A 5,913-nucleotide genomic window follows, 5' to 3' on the forward strand; every position below is an offset into this window, starting at 1 on the left:
GGGGGGGGACGCCGGAGCCCTGTGATCGCGGTGACTCCGGGGCTCACACTCACCAGTGCAGGCGGCTGTCCCACTCCAGACATTCTGGCTTCCCCGTCTAGTGCATCTGATCGCAGGCTGCGAGGGCCGGTACCCCGCAGGGCAGCTCCATGTCACCGAGTCCCCTGGGCTGTAAAACTGCTGCTTGAGGGCGAACCGGACCCTGGCGTCCCGGGTGTCTGGAGCTTTACACTTTTCTGTACACAGGAGTGAGATGGGGGTGAGGGGTCTGAGACACGCTTTGAACAGGGGCCTCTCGGGCACCTTGGCGGAGCCACATGAGTTGTTACCACACCACAGGCTGCCGGCTGTCACCTCCACAGGGCCTGGGCTGGGCTGGGCTGGCTGCTCTCCAACAGATTTCACACCCATGGGCCGTTATCATTGTGACTAGTGCGTTTATCACCCACTCCAGGACTCAACGCCGGGCACTGGGCTGGGGAACTCAGTGGGGGGGGAGGCTGATGGGCTCTGTGTCGTCTTCAGCCCTTACACACAACTTCCCTGCTGGGCAGAGGAAACACTTCATGGCCTGGCTGTGCATTAACTTTGAATGTGGCTCCAGCTCCTGATCTAACCTCACCCTGGGGGCCGGGGGCGGAGGATTGGGAGGAAGGAAGGGAGTTAAACAAATAACGGAGTTAATATTTCTCTCATTCTGTTTGCAGTGTTGCTGTAGCTGAGTTGGTCCCAGGAGATTAGAGAGACGAGGTGGGTGAGGCAATCCTCTTATTGGCCCAATAAAATATAGGACCTCACCCACCTGGTCTCTGTCATTCTGTAGAGCTTCACCCCAAGGATTCCAGGCTCTACCCCAGCTACACACAGGGACCACTTCAGCCAGCTGCCAAGTGCCTCTCCCCGTGGGGGGAGCAGGGGGAGCTTCTTCTTGGCAACAGCCCCTAGGACCTCAGCATGATTCATCCTGGGGTACCTAAGGAACTGGCTGAAGCAGTCTCAGAACCGTTAGCAATTATCTCACAGAACTCCAGGAGGACGGGCGAGGTCCCAGAGTTCTGGAGAAGGGCAGACAGGGCCTATCTTTAAAAGGGGGAGCAAAGAGGACTCTGAGAATTATAGACCTGTGTGACGTTATTGATATACTCTGGGACCATATAGATCATTGTTGCAACCATGGTCCTGTAGTGGCACCAAATCTTGTATAAAGGGGGTCAAATGAGGTGTCTAAGACAAGGTTATGGTTTGCTGGTTATGATTATGCTGTCTATACGTGTGTATCAATTTTGTAGTTGAAGTTATGGATATTGGCTCTATACTGTCTGTATTTCAAACTTATGCTATGCTTCTGGGAAACATCCCAGACAAGTTGGTGTTAGCTCTGCCTAGCCTGCTTGATGGCCCATTAAGGACCATCAGCTATACAATTGACCCATTGAGAGAAGGCAGATACGCCTTGCAACTCAGCAAAGGATGCAGGGACTGGCCCATGTGACTCCAGACTCCATTTTGCTGTAATTTTCCACAGTAAGAACAAAGAGGTTTTCTTACACCTGGAAAAGACTATAAAAGGCTGATGCCTCATCTCCATCTTGTCTTCAGTCCTGCTTCTTACCTCTGGAGGGACTTTGCTACAAACTGAAGCTCTGAACAAAGGACTGAGGACCCATCCCAGCTGGGGATGTTCCAGAGACTTGATTTGAACCTGCAGTTTATTCTATCACTGCTACAAGCCTGAACCAAGAACTTTGCCATTACTGTATGTAATTGATTCCATTTTACCAATTCTAACCCTCATCTCTATCTTTTTCCTTTTATGAATAAACCTTTAGATTTTAGATTCTAAAGGATTGGCAACAGCGTGATTTGTGGGTAAGATCTAATTTGTATATTGACCTGGATCTGGGGCTTGGTCCTTTGGGATCGAGAGAACCTTTTTTTTCTTTTAATGGGGTTTGGTTTTCATAACCATTCGTCCCCATAACGAGTGGCACTGGTGGTGATACTGGGAAACTGGAGTGTCTAAGGGAATTGCTTGTGTGACTTGTGGTTAGCCAGTGGGGTGAGACCAAAGTCCTGTCTGTCTGGCTGGTTTGGTTTGCCTTAGAGGTGGAAAAACCCCAGCCTTGGGCTGTAACTGCCCTGCTCTGAGCAATTTGTCCTGAATTGATAGTCTCAGTTGGGTCCCGCCAGAACCAGCATCGTTACAACCTGACTTTGTCCCCGGAAAGGTACTGGAACAAATTATTAAACCATCAATTTGTAAGCACCAAGAGAATGATGGGGTTGTAAGGAACAGTCAGCATGGATTTGTCAAGAACAAATCATGTCAAACCAACCTAAATTCCTTCCTTAACAGGGTCACTAGCCTAGTGGATGGTGTTGTTAGATGTTTGGCTGCGTGTGTGTTCTCTCTGTGTGCTGCCCCAGCTCTGCACAAAACAGCTGGCACAACTGACCTCGAGTGAACCACCCAATGACCACAAGACCCGTTAAGGGGCAAAGGCACCCGGCCAGGTTATTGTCGACAAAGCACGGTAATAGCACCTGGAGGACTCTACAAGTACACTTAATACATGTATACCCGTGACAATGAACCAGCTCAGTGAATGGCGGGACTTTCCGTTCCCCCCTCAACTGGACCAAGACACTGTCGCAGAGATACCTCTTCATACCCCGATAGAAACAAGTTACGCAGTGCCCCCTGACATAGTTACTGCTCCCTGACGTGGGTAGTTATCACCCAACTCCTTGAACATGTTGGTTCAATTAAAACATCTCTATCCATCACCCTGTCATCCTGACCTTATCTTTTAGGAGGGGTCAGTGTGTTCCTGTTCTCCTTGGGGAATGTTTTTGTACCATCCTTGATACTGGGATGTTTTGGTACCACTCTTCTGGAACGTGTTTGCGTGAGTGCTCCGTGCCTAGCACTCTTTGGGAATGTGCGTTTCTGCAATATCAGCCCTGTTCTTGCCGGATTCTGTGAACTTGCAATGGGGCAGAGCCTGACGTTTGCTCACAGCCTGACTTTTGCTAACTTTGCTTTATATCAGCAAAGCTTGTCCACTACTTTAGCTCGAGCCTCATACCAGGCCTCTGATATAAAGGCTCATATCTTAGGCTCTCTTCCTATTACAGCTGGGGGAAGCAGTACACTTGATATATCTTGGATTTAGTAAGGCTTTGATACAGTCCCACCTGCCATTCTCATATGCAAACTAGGGAAACGTGGTCTCCATGAAATTATTGTATGGTGGGTGCAGAACAGGTTGAAAGAGCATACTCAAAGAGGAGTTATCAAGCGGAGTGCCCCAAGGGTCGGTCCTGGGATTGGTTTTGTTCAATATCTTCATTAATGATCTGGAGGATGGCGTGGACTGCACCCTCAGCAAGTTTGCAGATGACACTAAACTGGGAGGAGTGTTAGATACGCTGGAGGGTAGGGATAGGATACAGAGGGACCTAGACAAATTAGAGGATTGGGCCAAAAGAAATCTGATGAGGTTCAACAAAGACAAGTGCAGAGTCCTGCACTTAGGACAGAAGAATCCCATGCGCTGCTACAGACTAGGGACTGACGGGCTAGGCAGCAGTTCTGCAGAAAAGGACCTAGGGGTTACAGTGGACGAGAAGCTGGATATGAGTCAACAGTGTGCCCTTGTTGCCAAGACGGCTAACGGCATTTTGGGCTTTATAAGTAGGGGCATTGCCAGCAGATCGAGGGATGTGATCATTCCTCTCTATTCGGCATTGGTGAGGCCTCATCTGGAGTACTGTGTCCAGTTTTGGGCCCCACACTACAAGAAGGATGTGGAAAAACTGAAAAGAGTCCAGCGGAGGGCAACAAAAATGATTAGGGGGGCTGGAGCACATGACTTATGAGGAGAGGGTGAGGGAACTGGGATTATTTAGTCTGCAGAAGAGAAGAATGAGGGGGGATTTGATAGCTGCTTTCAACTACCTGAAAGGGGCTTCCAAAGAGGATGGATCTAGACTGTTTTCAGTGGTACCAGATGACAGAACAAGAAGCAATGGTCTCAAGTTGCAGTTGGGAAGGTCTAGGTTGGATATTAGGAAACACTTTTTCACTAGGAGGGTGGTGAAGCACTGGAATGGGTTACCTAGGGAGGTGGTGGAATCTCCTTCCTTAGAGGTTTTTAAGGTCAGGCTTGACAAAGCCCTGGCTGGGATGATTTAGCTGGGGATTGGTCCTGCTTTGAGCAGGGGATTGGACTAGATACCTCCTGAGGTCCCTTCCAACTCTGATATTCTATGATTCTGTGATTCTATGAATGGTTCACTGTCAAACTGGGAAGGTGTATCGAGTGGGGTCCCACTGGTCCTGGGTCTGGTACTACTCAATATTTTCATAAATGGCTTGGATAATGGAGTGGAAAGTACATTTATAAAGTTTGTAAATGACACCAGGCCGGGAGGGGTTGGAAGCACTTGGAGGACAGGATTAGAATTCAAAACAACCTTGACAAATTGGAGAACTGCTCTGAATCCAACAAGATGAAATTCAGTAAAGACTTCAAATGGGAAGGAAAAATCAAATGCAGAGCTACACAATGGGGAATAACTGGCTAGGTGGCAGTGCTGCTAAAACGGACCTGGGGGTTAGAGTGGATCACAAATTCCATATGAGACAACAACCTTCTTGTGGAAGAATGTGCCCTGTGTCCATAGGCGCCCACTCCATGGGTGCTCCAGGGCTCAAGCACCCACAGCAAAAAAATAGGGGTGCTCAGCTCCAAGGAGGCAGAGCCTGAGTGTGGAATGTGATGAGCTCTGTGCTGCTACCAACTTCTGCCCTTGGGGCAGGGACTTTGCCAGGGCCACCCATAGGATTCAGGGGGCCTGGGGCAAAGCCGGGGAGCTGCGGCGCTTGTACTCACCTGGCGGCGGTCTGGGTCTTCGGCGGCATTTTGGCGGCGGGGGCCTTTCAGTCGCTCCACGTCTTCAGCAGCACTGAAGGGCCCGCTGCCGCCGAAATGTCGCCGAAGACCCGGACCGCCGCTGGGCCAGGGCTCACGGGGCCTCTGTGGGGCCCGGGGCCTGGGGCAAATTGCCCCCCCCCCCGGGGCAGCCCTGGACTTTGTGTATAAACAGAGAATCATAGAATATCAAGATTGGAAGGGACCTCAGGAGGTCATCTAGTCCCACCCCCTGCTCAAAGCAGGACCAACCCCAACTAAATCATCCCAGCCAGGGCTTTGTCAAGCTGGGCCTTAAAAACCCCTAACAGAGGGAGAGTGATTAAGATAACGAAAGGCTGTCATTAAATTAAATTAAAGATTGTTAGATGATCCTGAAAGCATTGCCAGGCAGTCCAGTTAAAAGATAGGAAACAAAGGGTAGGAATAAATGGTCAGTTTTCAGAATGGAGAGAGGTAAATAGTGGTGTCCCCCAGGGGGCTGTACTGGGCCCAGTCCTATGCAACATATTCATAAATGATCTGGAAAAAGGAGTAAACAGTGAGGTGGCAAAGTTTGCAGTTTCTTTTCAGGAAAGATGTGCACAAGCTGGAGAGAGTCCAGAGGGGAGCAACATGGGATAAAAGGGAAGGTCCTTTCATGGATTGAGAACTGGTTAAAAGACAGGGAACAAAGGGTAGGAATTAATGGTAAATTCTCAGAATGGAGAGGGGTAACTAGTGGTGTTCCCCAAGAGTCAGTCCTCGGACCAATCCTATTCAACTTATTCATAAATGATCTGGAGAAAGGGGTAAACAGTGAGGTGACAAAGTTTGCAGATGATACTAAACTGCTCAAGATAGTTAAGACCAAAGCAGACTGTGAAGAACTTCAAAAAGATCTCACAAAACTAAGTGATTGGGCAACAAAATGGCAAATGAAATTTAATGTGGATAAATGTAAAGTAATGCACATTGGAAAAAATAACCCCAACTA

The 5,913-nt window shown here is 49.0% G+C and overlaps 1 long non-coding RNA gene across 1 annotated transcript in view; it reads right to left on the bottom strand.

Annotated features, from left to right (window-relative positions):
• Positions 1-62: 62 nt before the first annotated feature.
• Positions 63-5,913, bottom strand: part of LOC113408917 — a 15,332-nt gene continuing 9,481 nt past the window's right edge. Inside the window, exon 3 of the long non-coding RNA XR_003370398.2 lies at positions 63-236. This is a non-coding gene — a long non-coding RNA (uncharacterized LOC113408917). The remainder of the gene's footprint in view (positions 237-5,913) is intronic.

Source organism: Terrapene carolina, unplaced genomic scaffold, assembly GCF_002925995.2.
Source record: "Terrapene carolina triunguis isolate 2854851 unplaced genomic scaffold, T_m_triunguis-2.0 Scaffold26734, whole genome shotgun sequence".
Classification (NCBI taxonomy): Eukaryota; Metazoa; Chordata; order Testudines; family Emydidae; genus Terrapene; species Terrapene triunguis.